This window comes from Musca vetustissima, unplaced genomic scaffold (genome assembly GCF_032173495.1).
Source record: "Musca vetustissima isolate MV318-11 ecotype Yass unplaced genomic scaffold, APGP_CSIRO_Mvet_v1 utg207485, whole genome shotgun sequence".
In the NCBI taxonomy this organism is placed as follows: Eukaryota; Metazoa; Arthropoda; class Insecta; order Diptera; family Muscidae; genus Musca; species Musca vetustissima.
The window spans coordinates 13,458-26,300 of NW_026881774.1; the positions used below are offsets into that span (position 1 = coordinate 13,458).

Sequence of the window (12,843 nt, forward strand, 5' to 3'; positions counted from 1 at the left end):
CCTTACTGTCTGGTCTCGGGGTCTGTTGCTCGTGCAGTTCCTGCAACTGCAATAGCCGTTGTAAATCCTCAGGCTCGTGGTCTTCTCCTAGGAATTGTCCGAAGCGTCTTCGGAGTTCATCGACGGTTCCGCTGATATCGAGGCCGAACTCATTGAGGTAATTTCCTAACTCCTCTTTCCGCAGACTGTATGCCCATGATGTACGCAAAGTCATCCTGCCTGTCGGAACTAGCCACTTACCTTCTTTGTTGTAACTGTTTAATCTTTACTCCTTTGGTCCCTGCTCGGGCGCCACTGTAAGGACACTTTTGCCTCCGTTGGCTGAGGTAAGCTCGCGGTGGCCAAGGGTCCGTCACAGAAATTTATAGATTGCTGGACCGGAGTAAAGAAAAGATGTGTTTTAGGTTTGTGGCTAGTTTATTTATTAGTATATGTAGGCAATACGGCAAAACTAGCGGTACAGAGGTGTTTTCGTTGGAAAATCCGCTGGATTTCTTTGGCTGACGGCGTTAATGCGCCTAAGCGGCTTTGGCAACACGCTTAGCGTCGGCTGTTGGTCGGGAGCGGCGTAGGCAACACGCTCGGCGTCGGCTGTGGATCGGAAGCGGCTTAGGCAACACGCTTGCAAATATGACCCGCTAGTGGATCGCCCTCAGGCTGCGACAAAAGTCCCACGCTGCGTCTTAGTACGGTAAGCGGCGTACGAAACACGCTTATTCACGAACGCTTGGTCGAAGAGCGATAAGCGGCGTACGAAACACGCTTATCCACGAGCGTTTAGTCGAAGCACAATAAGCGGCGTACGAAACACGCTTATTCGCGAGCGTTTAGTCGAAGCACAATAAGCGGCGTACGAAACACGCTTATTCACGAGCGTTTTGTCGAAGCACAATAAGCGGCGTACGAAACACGCTTATTCACGAACGCTTGGTCGAAGAGCGATAAGCGGCGTACGAAACACGCTTATCCACGAGCGTTTAGTCGAAGCACAATAAGCGGCGTACGAAACACGCTTATTCGCGAGCGTTTAGTCGAAGCACAATAAGCGGCGTACGAAACACGCTTATTCACGAGCGTTTTGTCGAAGCACAATAAGCGGCGTACGAAACACGCTTATTCACGAACGCTTGGTCGAAGAGCGATAAGCGGCGTACGAAACACGCTTATCCACGAGCGTTTCGTCGAAGCACAATAAGCGTCGTACGAAACACGCTTATTCGCGAGCGTTTGGTCGAAGCACAATAAGCGGCGTACGAAACACGCTTATTCACAAGCGTTTTGTCGAAGCCCAATAAGCGGCGTACGAAACACGCTTATTCACGAACGCTTGGTCGAAGAGCGATAAGCGGCGTACGAAACACGCTTATCCACGAGCGTTTAGTCGAAGCACGATAAGCGGCGTACGAAACACGCTTATTAGCGAGCGTTTAGTCGAAACACAATAAGCGGCGTACGAAACACGCTTATAAATTTCCACGAATTTCCCGAGTTACAAGCGGCCTACGAAACACGCTTATAAATTTCACAACTTTCACGCACTATACTCACCGGTTCTCCTTGAATAGTTCCTGGGCACTTGTATTCTCGTTGTTCACTTGTAACTCACTGATCCCCTTCTCATCGTTACAACTTTCTTTTATAGTCCACGTCCCCACGTAGGGCCACTGTCGATAGCCAAAGTCCTGTTATTCCTTGTTGTTCAAATTTGCATTGCCTCGAATTACCATACGCATGTTGTTGCTGCTTGTTTACCAAAAATTGCATACCACTGCCAGTTCTTTTTTTTATTCCCCATTACCTACGTTCATTCTCCTACGCATGTTGTTGCTACTTGTTTACGTATCCAACACTCTTGCCTATGCTTGTTGTTGTGCCTATTACCTGCGCAAAGGGCTGACTGCATCGTCGTAACGGTATGTTGTTTTGATGATATTTTTAAGTAAACAAGAACGAGGGCAACTAGAACAGGCGGGAACAAAATCTACGAGGCTGGTATATTAATGTGGGTACAAATACGGGTTAAATAAATTAAACGTGTATTTCAATAAAAACAATTCATATAACCATCAATATAATTAAAATGTATAAAAAAATGATTCCACCTCATCCATCGACCAGATTGTGTGGGTGGAAACGAGGTGGCGACTTCCACCTTCACACTGCTCCCCTCCCTCGGCGACTGGCTTTTATTGGGGCATGATGATAGCCTGCCCTTGTCGGTTAATCAGCAACCGGTACCGACGGTCACACACCTCTACGATCCTTTTGTACTGCTTCTGGGGGATTCGTAGTTCTAGCCCCATTCGGATGTGTCTCTGCAGTCCCTGTCGCACTTCGTCTGACAATTCCTCTCGACACAAGAATTCCCCCTCGGATGGCCGGCCCTCAGGAACTACCACGACACTACGCATCCTTGCAGGCCCATGGACTTCTTCCTCTCTAGTGGCGATAAGCCGTGGGTTCGCTCGAGAAAGACCTTCGTCTGTCTCCGACTCAGTGGATTCGACATAACGAGGCGACGTATTCACCCTGGGAGGACTACTAATTACCCCCACGGTCTCTTCAAGCGAACTATCCTCGTCCATGGTGATAATGACCGTGGGTGTGTCAGGTTCCTGCGCTCGTTCCTCTGTGGTCTCCGCCGGTGTTCCATCCATCGATTCGTCGTCGATTATTATCAGCGCAGGGAGCGGCGATACCACTGGCGGTGGCGTTGGCGGATGGGAAGCTGCCCGTCTTGCACGTGGGGGGGTACGCACCTCATCGTCCGAGATTTCAATAACCTCGCTGACTTGGTTAGTGGGGTTCGGCACGGGTTGCACTACTGCCACCGGCTTAGGTGCGGGTTTCAGCACCAACCTCTCGAGTCTCACGTAGCAAGGGGGCGTGGTGCTTTCGAGGCCTGGTTGTTGTTCTCGCGGCTTCGGCGTCTTGCTGGTCTTGCCACTGTTGCTTATAGTAGGCCTTCGTCTTTAGTGTTGGTTGTTGTTCCATATTGTTACTGGTGTTTAAATCTACGATGGAAAGAAGCGAAACATTAGTGGGTTTGTCATCAGTAATTACCCTAGTAGTTAACATTTGATCGGCGGGTTCACGCGGACTATCTTCCGACGGATTATACGGCTTCAACTGACCGATATGTGCCGTCCTTACGTCACCTCGAGCGATTCCGCGAACGCGCACTATCACGGGGGATGCAAAGCCTAAAACTTCGTACGGTCCGTCGAATTTTGGAGCCAACTTCGCGGCAAAGCTGTCTATTGCCTTCGACAAGGGATGCTGGCGGACCCACACCCAGTTCCCGATAGAAGGTTTCCATTCCCTCCGTCGCAAATTGTAGTGTCGCCGTTGGTCCTCTCCAGCTCGTGCAAGGTGGTGCCGCACCAACTCGAACACATCCTGCAATCCCTCCACCCTTTCCTTGAGGGTTCTTGGCACTGTTCCGGTACCCGTCGTCACCTCGTCGTATAGGGTTCCCGGAAGCCTTGGTTCCCGACATTGCACTAAATAGGCAGGACTATGACCAGTAGTATCCGAAACGCTTGTGTTTACCGCAAGATTTATTTCCGGAAGATACTCATCCCACTTGTTGTGATGGTTCTGGCAAACTTGTGCTAACATTGTTTTAACGGTGCGGTTCGCCCGTTCCGTGGGATTCTCCTGGGGACAGTATGGAGCCGTAAATTGATGTCTCACCCCGATCATCTCCAAGTACCTCGCTAGTTCACGGCTTGTGAATTGACTCCCGTTGTCCGTGAGCAAAACCTTGGGTACACCGAACCTCGCCAGGATGTGCTCTCTAAAGGCTTTAATCACTCCACTCGCCGTTGCCTTCCGTAGTGCCACTAGTTCCACCCATTTGGAAAACCTATCGAAGAAGACAAGCAACTACGTTTCCCGGTTTTCCGGATACCTAAATGCCCAGCCGCGGGTTGATTGTGACATTCCTGTAAAACGCGCTCGCGTAAATTTCCCGGAACACATAGCTTCCACCGTGTCTCGTCCACTTCGTCCGTATGGCGTGGAATGTGACGGTACAGTTGATTTCCAACGATCGTACAATCGGGATACTTCTTCGGATTGGTCCGTATCTCCTCCATCTTCGATCGTAACCACATGCACTCGACCGTTGACTGCGCTACGGCTCGTTGTAACGATTCGACAGGCTGGCGTGATAATGCGTCCGCCACAACGTTAAGCCCACCTTTCCGATACTTGATCGTGTAGCGATACTGCTGGAGCTCCAAAGCCCATCTAGCCAACCTTCCAGTTGGGTTGTCGATGGAGTTCAGCCATTTTAGCGCCAAATGGTCGGTGAGCACCTGGAACTCATACCCTTCTAGGTAGGGTCGCATCTTTCGGATTCCCCAGACAATCGCCAAACACTCTTTCTCTGTGGCCGAATAATTTTTCTCTGCCCCATTAAGCGTACGGCTAGCGTAAGCGATTACGCGCTCTCCTTCCTCGAATTCCTGCGTGAGTACCGCGCCTAGACCGCAATCACTGGCATCTGTTTGTAACAGAAACGTACGGCCAAAATCAGGGCATGCCAGTACTGGTGCTTGTGTCAACCTCGCCTTCATTAATTCAAAAACGGTCTGTTGGTCCTCGGTCCAACGCCAATGTTTCCCCTTCTTCAACAGCGACGTCAGCGGGTGGGCTAGGATTGCAAATTCCGGTATGAAACGCCGGTACCAGGAAACTACGCCCAAAAACCGCCTTAATTCCTTCAGATTCTCCGGGGGTTTCATCTCTTGAATAGCGGCGACTTTGTCCGGATCGGTTTGAATTCCATCGCCACTCACCACATGTCCCAAATATTTGGCTTCTCTTTGGAAGAAGTGACACTTTTCCGAGTTGATCCGCAAGTTCGCTCTCCGTAATCTACGAAACACCTCCCGGAGGTTAGCTAGGTGTTCCTCTAAGTTCCTTCCTATGACAATAATATCATCCAAGTACGCGAAGGCAAATGGTTCGAGTTCCGGCCCTATGACTCCATCTAATGCTCTCTGGAACGTAGCTGGCGCCGAGTGCAGGCCGAAAGGCATAACCCGCCACTGAAAGAGCCCCCTTCCAGCCACAGTGAAGGCGGTGTACTTCCGACTTCCTTCTTCCAGGGGGATCTGCCAGTACCCATCCTTGAGGTCTATACTGCTAACATATCTGGCCTCCCGGAGTCTATCAAGAATCGACTGAATACGAGGCAGCGGGTACGCGTCGGGATCCGATTTGCTATTCAGGTGGCGGAAATCCATACAGAGACGCCAAGACCCGTTTTTCTTTTGTGCCAACGTGATGGGTGAGCTATAAGGACTAGACGATCGTTCGATGAACCCATTGGACAATAGCTCGTTGATCTTAGCATCAATTACCGCTTGCATGGCTGGATTACGGGCCGCGTAACGTAGCTTGAAAGGCCGATCATCGGTCATCACAATTCGATGGCTCGCAGCGGTGGAAGGCCCGTGAATATCTTTGAACTTTTGGAGCTCCTCGTCTAAAAACTGTTGAATTCGTTTTTGTTCCGTTGCCGCGTGTGCACTTACCGGTAAAGGTCCCTCGGGTTTATTTTGGGCCTCCGTAGTCCGACGACACTGTAGTTGCACGGCCTCACATTCGCAAGTTGTACTGATGTAACGATGCCGTTCCATGACCCCCGTCTCACCCCGAGCCATAGAGAAGAAACAGGAGAGACCGGCCATCGTCAGCCGGGCGCCGATTTTGACCAGAAAATCCAATCCTAAAATCATGTCTTCTGTGGCATCGGGCATAACCAACAGTCGTGTTGGAACTTGTTGATTGCCAAGATCAATCGTGACCTCTACGGCCCGCTGTACCTGTCGCTGAGAACCGTCTGCCAATGTTACATTTGCCGTGAACGGAATCGGGGTTACGATATTTCCGAGGGTGGTCACAACGGCTTCGCTGATGAAAGTGCTGGTGGCTCCCGTATCGACGGTGGCAGCGATGCGATGTTTTCCGATGCCAACCATGGCCACCAGACGGGTGGGTTCTAGGTGCAGGGAGGTGTCTAGTTCTGAGGGCCTGGCAACATCTGCGGACCCGTCTCCCCTCGTACAGGACGGGCCCGATTCACGTTTCCCGAGTTTCTCCGACAGCATTCAATGGTACGTATCTCTCTCCGGCCACATTCCCAACAAAACAATATGGGTTCGCTTCGGCAGCTTGCAGCGAAATGCCCTTCTCGTCCACATCGCCTGCAAGCTGTTCTAGGATTAATCGGCGGCAGCTGGGAATTGTCTGGGAAACTGTCGGCAGGGTCTATGCGGCGATGTTGTTCGCGGGATACCGGTGCTATGGCCGGCAAACTTTCCAGGTCGTCCGCCATCTGCAACAAATCGTGCAGAGAGTTGAAATCTCGTCGTCGAATATACCACAGATATTCCGGCCGCGCGTTCTTGAAGATTCTTTCCAGTTTCTGCTCCTCGGTGTAGTTGCTGTGTCGCATTAAGTTTTGCATGCTGAGGGAATAGTCCCGGAACGTCTCTTTGGCCCGTTGACTCCGCTTGCGAATTTCATCCTCCAGATGTTCAAAGTATCGGGATGGGAGGAAGAACTGCTGGAAGTCTCCACGAAAGTCGGTCCAGGACTGCCAGTGTCGGTTGTTGTTACGGAACCACACCAAAGCCTTTCCTCTCATAACTTCTGGCATCATTTTCGGAAGCATGTCCAACTTCACCGCGTACATACCAGCCAGTTCTTCTACCCTTTCTAGAAATTCCAGGGGGTCAGGTCCTCCGTCAAAGCTAATATTCCACTTACGTACTTGATCGGCAATGGCTCGGATATCAGTAAGGGGTGGTAACGTAGTTCGTTCACCCGTCGTGGCCGTAGGGGTGGCTGGTCGCGATCGGCTGGGCTCTAATGCAGCGGTGACTCCGCTGGGATCTGTGATGGCAAGGGTAGGCCCTCGCTTGGGTGAAACTCCCGCCTTACTGTCTGGTCTCGGGGTCTGTTGCTCGTGCAGTTCCTGCAACTGCAATAGCCGTTGTAAATCCTCAGGCTCGTGGTCTTCTCCTAAGAATTGTCCGAAGCGTCTTCGGAGTTCATCGACGGTTCCGCTGATATCGAGGCCGAACTCATTGAGGTAATTTCCTAACTCCTCTTCCCGGTCCAGGCTCGTAAGCGGCGTTGGCAACACGCTTAGCGTCGACTGTTGGAAATCTCCGCAGCGGCGTAGGGAAACTCGCTGTCCGCCTGTTACTTGCTAGCTGGTCAGCGGCGTTAATGCGCCTAAGCGGCTTTGGCAACACGCTTAGCGTCGGCTGTTGGTCGGGAGCGGCGTAGGCAACACGCTCGGCGTCGGCTGTGGATCGGAAGCGGCTTAGGCAACACGCTTGCAAATATGACCCGCTAGTGGATCGCCCTCAGGCTGCGACAAAAGTCCCACGGTGCGTCTTAGTACGGTAAGCGGCGTACGAAACACGCTTATTCACGAACGCTTGGTCGAAGAGCGATAAGCGGCGTACGAAACACGCTTATCCACGAGCGTTTAGTCGAAGCACAATAAGCGGCGTACGAAACACGCTTATTCGCGAGCGTTTAGTCGAAGCACAATAAGCGGCGTACGAAACACGCTTATTCACGAGCGTTTTGTCGAAGCACAATAAGCGGCGTACGAAACACGCTTATTCACGAACGCTTGGTCGAAGAGCGATAAGCGGCGTACGAAACACGCTTATCCACGAGCGTTTAGTCGAAGCACAATAAGCGGCGTACGAAACACGCTTATTCGCGAGCGTTTAGTCGAAGCACAATAAGCGGCGTACGAAACACGCTTATTCACGAGCGTTTTGTCGAAGCACAATAAGCGGCGTACGAAACACGCTTATTCACGAACGCTTGGTCGAAGAGCGATAAGCGGCGTACGAAACACGCTTATCCACGAGCGTTTCGTCGAAGCACAATAAGCGTCGTACGAAACACGCTTATTCGCGAGCGTTTGGTCGAAGCACAATAAGCGGCGTACGAAACACGCTTATTCACAAGTGTTTTGTCGAAGCACAATAAGCGGCGTACGAAACACGCTTATTCACGAACGCTTGGTCGAAGAGCGATAAGCGGCGTACGAAACACGCTTATAAATTTCCACGAATTTCCCGAGTTACAAGCGGCCTACGAAACACGCTTATAAATTTCACAACTTTCACGCACTATACTCACCGGTTCTCCTTGAATAGTTCCTGGGCACTTGTATTCCCGTTGTTCACTTGTAACTCACTGATCCCCTTCCCATCGTTACAACTTCCTTTTATAGTCGACGTCCCCACGTAGGGCCACTGTCGATAGCCAAAGTCCTGTTATTCCTTGTTGTTCAAATTTGCATTGCCTCGAATTACCATACGCATGTTGTTGCTGCTTGTTTACCAAAAATTGCATACCACTGCCAGTTCTTTTTTTCTATTCCCCATTACCTACGTTCATTCTCCTACGCATGTTGTTGCTACTTGTTTACGTATCCAACACTCTTGCCTATGCTTGTTGTTGTACCTATTACCTGCGCAAAGGGCTGACTGCATCGTCGTAACGGTATGTTGTTTTGATGATATTTTTAAGTAAACAAGAACGAGGGCAACTAGAACAGGCGGGAACAAAATCTACGAGGCTGGTATATTAATGTGGGTACAAATACGGGTTAAATAAATTAAACGTGTATTTCAATAAAAACAATTCATATAACCATCAATATAATTAAAATGTATAAAAAAATGATTCCACCTCATCCATCGACCAGATTGTGTGGGTGGAAACGAGGTGGCGACTTCCACCTTCACAGTATATCGCATGTGCTCCTAGTCAGTTTTTGTTGAACAAACTTTCCAAGTTGTTTGTTTCCAACTGATGGTCAGGACAGAAAAGTGGATCTAGAAGTTTGAATATTAAAACATACACTAAAAACTCGTTGTTGAATGAAAGTTGAGATTCTCACGAGCATTTCGGTGACATGATCCGTAAAATCGGAATTGCTGTGGTATTGGTCTCACCCCATATTCACTATGGAAACAACATATACAGGTTACCATTCTTTTTGAACCAGACGTTTAGAAACATAACCCGACCAAGCAGAGGTAAATATATAGCAGAAACAGCCTACCCCAAAAATAGCGGATTCTGGGTTATTTCTAAATCGACTCCTAATTGTCGGAAAATGATTTAGTTCAAATGTGTAAACAGTTTCGGTCTAAAACCGATATTTCCGTGAGGTCGACAGTTTTTGTAGCGGAGGTGAGCTGCTAAGGTGGTAGATAGTGATCCTTAAATCTGATGAACATAACTTTTCACTACTTTTCACTTTAGGGTCTCCATCTAAAAAAAATCTACTTAATATCTCCAATTTCAGTTTCAATGCCATCATTCAGCCATTTTAGCATATATTGCATCCTACCACAAAACACCACTTAATGCATCATCTAATACTTCCAACTCCAACAAATCATTAACAACTTTTCCAACAATATTTCTTCCACCTCCGCTGCTCCCATTCATAGTAACATTCGGACCGAAACTAAGCTCATCTAATACTAGTCCGGCGGCAGCAGCAGCAACAACAACACCATTAGTTGATCCCGACTAATACCTTTGTACATATTTGCATATGAATATTCCATAAAGTCAACAATGATTTACGTGTTTGAATGCCATCGTGTATAATATCCGAAAATCATCTACGAAGTGGAATGAATGTGAAATTTTTTAGAACAATGTTCGAAATGGCTGGCTATTGCTGGTGGAAGAGGATGACACATACATATGAAGGTATACAAATGTATGTGTGTGTATGGGTGTAGCCAGTTAACGAAAGTTTGCATACCTAGTGATCCAAATAGAGAGAAAACCAGTAAGGAAAGTAGTAAAGTCGGACGGGGCCGACTATATGATACCCTTTACCACTATGGGTATATTAAACAGGACTATTAACATGAAATTGGATGAAATAAAATATGTGATATTTATCTAAATGTGAATCTAACTAGAACTATCCATAAAGTATGTAAATCGACTTGAAACAAATATAAATAGGTCAACCGTTGGGCTATGTTTGTACTTCTAAAAACCGCAACTACGTAATTCTATGCTCAATTTTGTACTTTGTGCAAAATTTGATGTCAATCTGACTAACATGAGGAATTTAATGCTCAATTTACTTCAAATCGGGCGAAAATATATATGGAAACTTTATCCAAATATTAAGCGAATTCAAACACACTTGTCAGGTTAGGTTATACTAATTTCAGAACGTTTTGCTCCTATTGGTTCCATGGTGCGTCAATTAATTAAAATCAATCTATAATAAAAGGGAGCTATATCTAAATCTGGACCGATTTTCACGAAACGAGGCAGACATCACTCTAGGCTCAATTCAGTATGTTATGCCAAATTTCGTGCAAATCGAAAGATATATAGGGACTTTGGGGCACCATTTACATGAAATCGGACGAAACTATATATATAAATCTGGACTGATTTTCACGAAACAAGGCAGACATCACTCTAGGCTCAATTCAGTACGTTATGCCAAATTTCGTGCAAATCAAAAGACATATAGCGACTTTGGTGCACCATTTACATGAAATCGGACGAAACTATATGTGGGAGCTATATAGAAATCTAGACCGATTTTCTCGAAACTTGGCAGACATCATTCTAGGCTCAGTTCAGTACGATATTCCAAATTTCGTGCAAATCGAAAGATATATAGGGACTTTGGTGTACCATTTACATGAAATCGGACGAAACTATATATGGGAGCTATATCTAAATCCTGACCGATTTTCACGAAACTTGGCACACATCATACTAGACTTAGTTCACTACACTATACAACATTTCCTGCAAATCGAAAGATATATAGGGACTTTGGTGCACCATTTACATGAAATCGGACGAAAATATATATGGGAGCTATATGTAAATCTGCACGATTTTCACGAAACTTGGCAGACATCACTCTAGGCTCAGTTCAGTACGATATTCCAAATTTCGTGCAAATCGAAATATATATAGGGACTTTAGTACACCATTTACAGGAAATCGGACGAAACTATATATGGGAGCTATATCTAAATCCTGACCGATTTTCACGAAACTTGGCAGACATCACTTTAGTTTCAATTCAGTACGTCATGCCAAATTTGATGCAAATTGAAAGATATATAGGGACTTTGGTGTACCATTTACATGGAATCGGACGAAACAATATATGGGAGCTATATATAAATATGAAGCGATTTTCACGAAATTTAACACACATTGTTCTAGACTTCATTCAGTAAGTTATGCCAAATCGAAGGAAATCGAAGGATATATAGGGACTTTGGTGCACTATTTACCTTAAATCGGAAGAAAATATATGTGGGAGCTATATCTAAATCTGGGCCGATTTTCATGAAACTAGGCAGACATCATTCTAGGCTCAATTAAGTACGTTATAACAAATTTCGTGCAAATCGAAGGATATATAGGGACTTTGGTGCACCATTTACATGAAATCGGACGAAACTATATATGGGAGCATTATCTAAATCTTGACCTATTTTCACGAAACTTTGCAGATATAATTCTAGACTCAATTCAGTACGTTTTGCCAAATTTCGTGCAAATCGAAAGATATATAGGGACTTTAAGGCACCATTTACATGAAATCGGACGAAACTATATATATAAATCTAGATCGATTTTCTCGTAACTTGGCAGACATCACTCTAGGCTTAATTCAATACGTTTTGCCAAATTTCGTACAAATCGAAAGATATATAAAGACTTTGGGGCACCATTTACATGAAATCGGACGAAACTACAAATGGGAGCTATATCTAAATCTGGACCAATTTTCACGAAACTTGGCAGACATCATTCTAGACCTAAATGATTAGGCTGTACCAAATTGCGTGCAAATCGAAAGATATATAGGGACCGTTTACATTAAATCGGTTAAATATATATATGGGAGCTATATCTAAATCTGAACCGATTTTTCCCAATTTCAATAGAGGCCGAATAAGTGACCTTTTGCCAAATTTCATCCAATTCGGATCACAAATGCGACCTGTACTTTGTTTACAATTTAACATGGACAGACAGACGGACGGACATTCTCAAAAGGAACCATGTGTCTATCTCGTTTCGTTTTGCCTGTTACAAACATATGCACAAAGACATAATACCCTGTACCACAGTGTGGTGAAGGGTATAAAAATATAGAAGCAACATTAACGGTCAAAGTTACCCTAACGATAGATGCATATAAATACAGGTGAGTCCATATAGTTGGTATGTCTTAAATTGCTCCTCATAATTTGCTTGTTGTAGAAATAAAATTCCGATTTTTTTGTGTTTACTATTGATCATTAAATCTTTTTTAAGAGTCAACTATTTATAGAAAATTTTCAACATACCTTCCATAATTAGCTGGTTAAATTGAAAATGTTCAATAGGTCTTATAAAGATTAAAAATCATCTAAATAGGGAGCACCTTCCATCGCAGGAAATATTTTCGCGGTCTTTCTATTTTCGAATAGTCTCCTATATTGTAACTTAACGTATATGTAACTATTCAGAACCTACAGTAGCCAGATGCATTGCTGGAATCTAGAATACCAACGAAAATTTCACTTCCTTTCCAAAACTTAAAATGACCTACACCATTGCCATTTCACATATATGTATGTATGAATATATCCTATGTTCGTTGGATAGCATACGTTCGAAGAGAAACTTGTCTATCGTCGTTAAAGAATGTCTCATAAGTTTAGGATATGAAAACTGAATGGCTAAATATAAGATATATATTTATATATGTGCATGTATATCTCCACATAGTTG

The 12,843-nt window shown here is 45.8% G+C and overlaps 1 pseudogene; it reads right to left on the reverse strand.

Annotated features, from left to right (window-relative positions):
• Nucleotides 1–2,835: 2,835 nt before the first annotated feature.
• Nucleotides 2,836–12,423, reverse strand: LOC133327758 (uncharacterized; annotated as a pseudogene).
• Between the last annotated feature and the right edge of the window lie 420 nt (nt 12,424–12,843).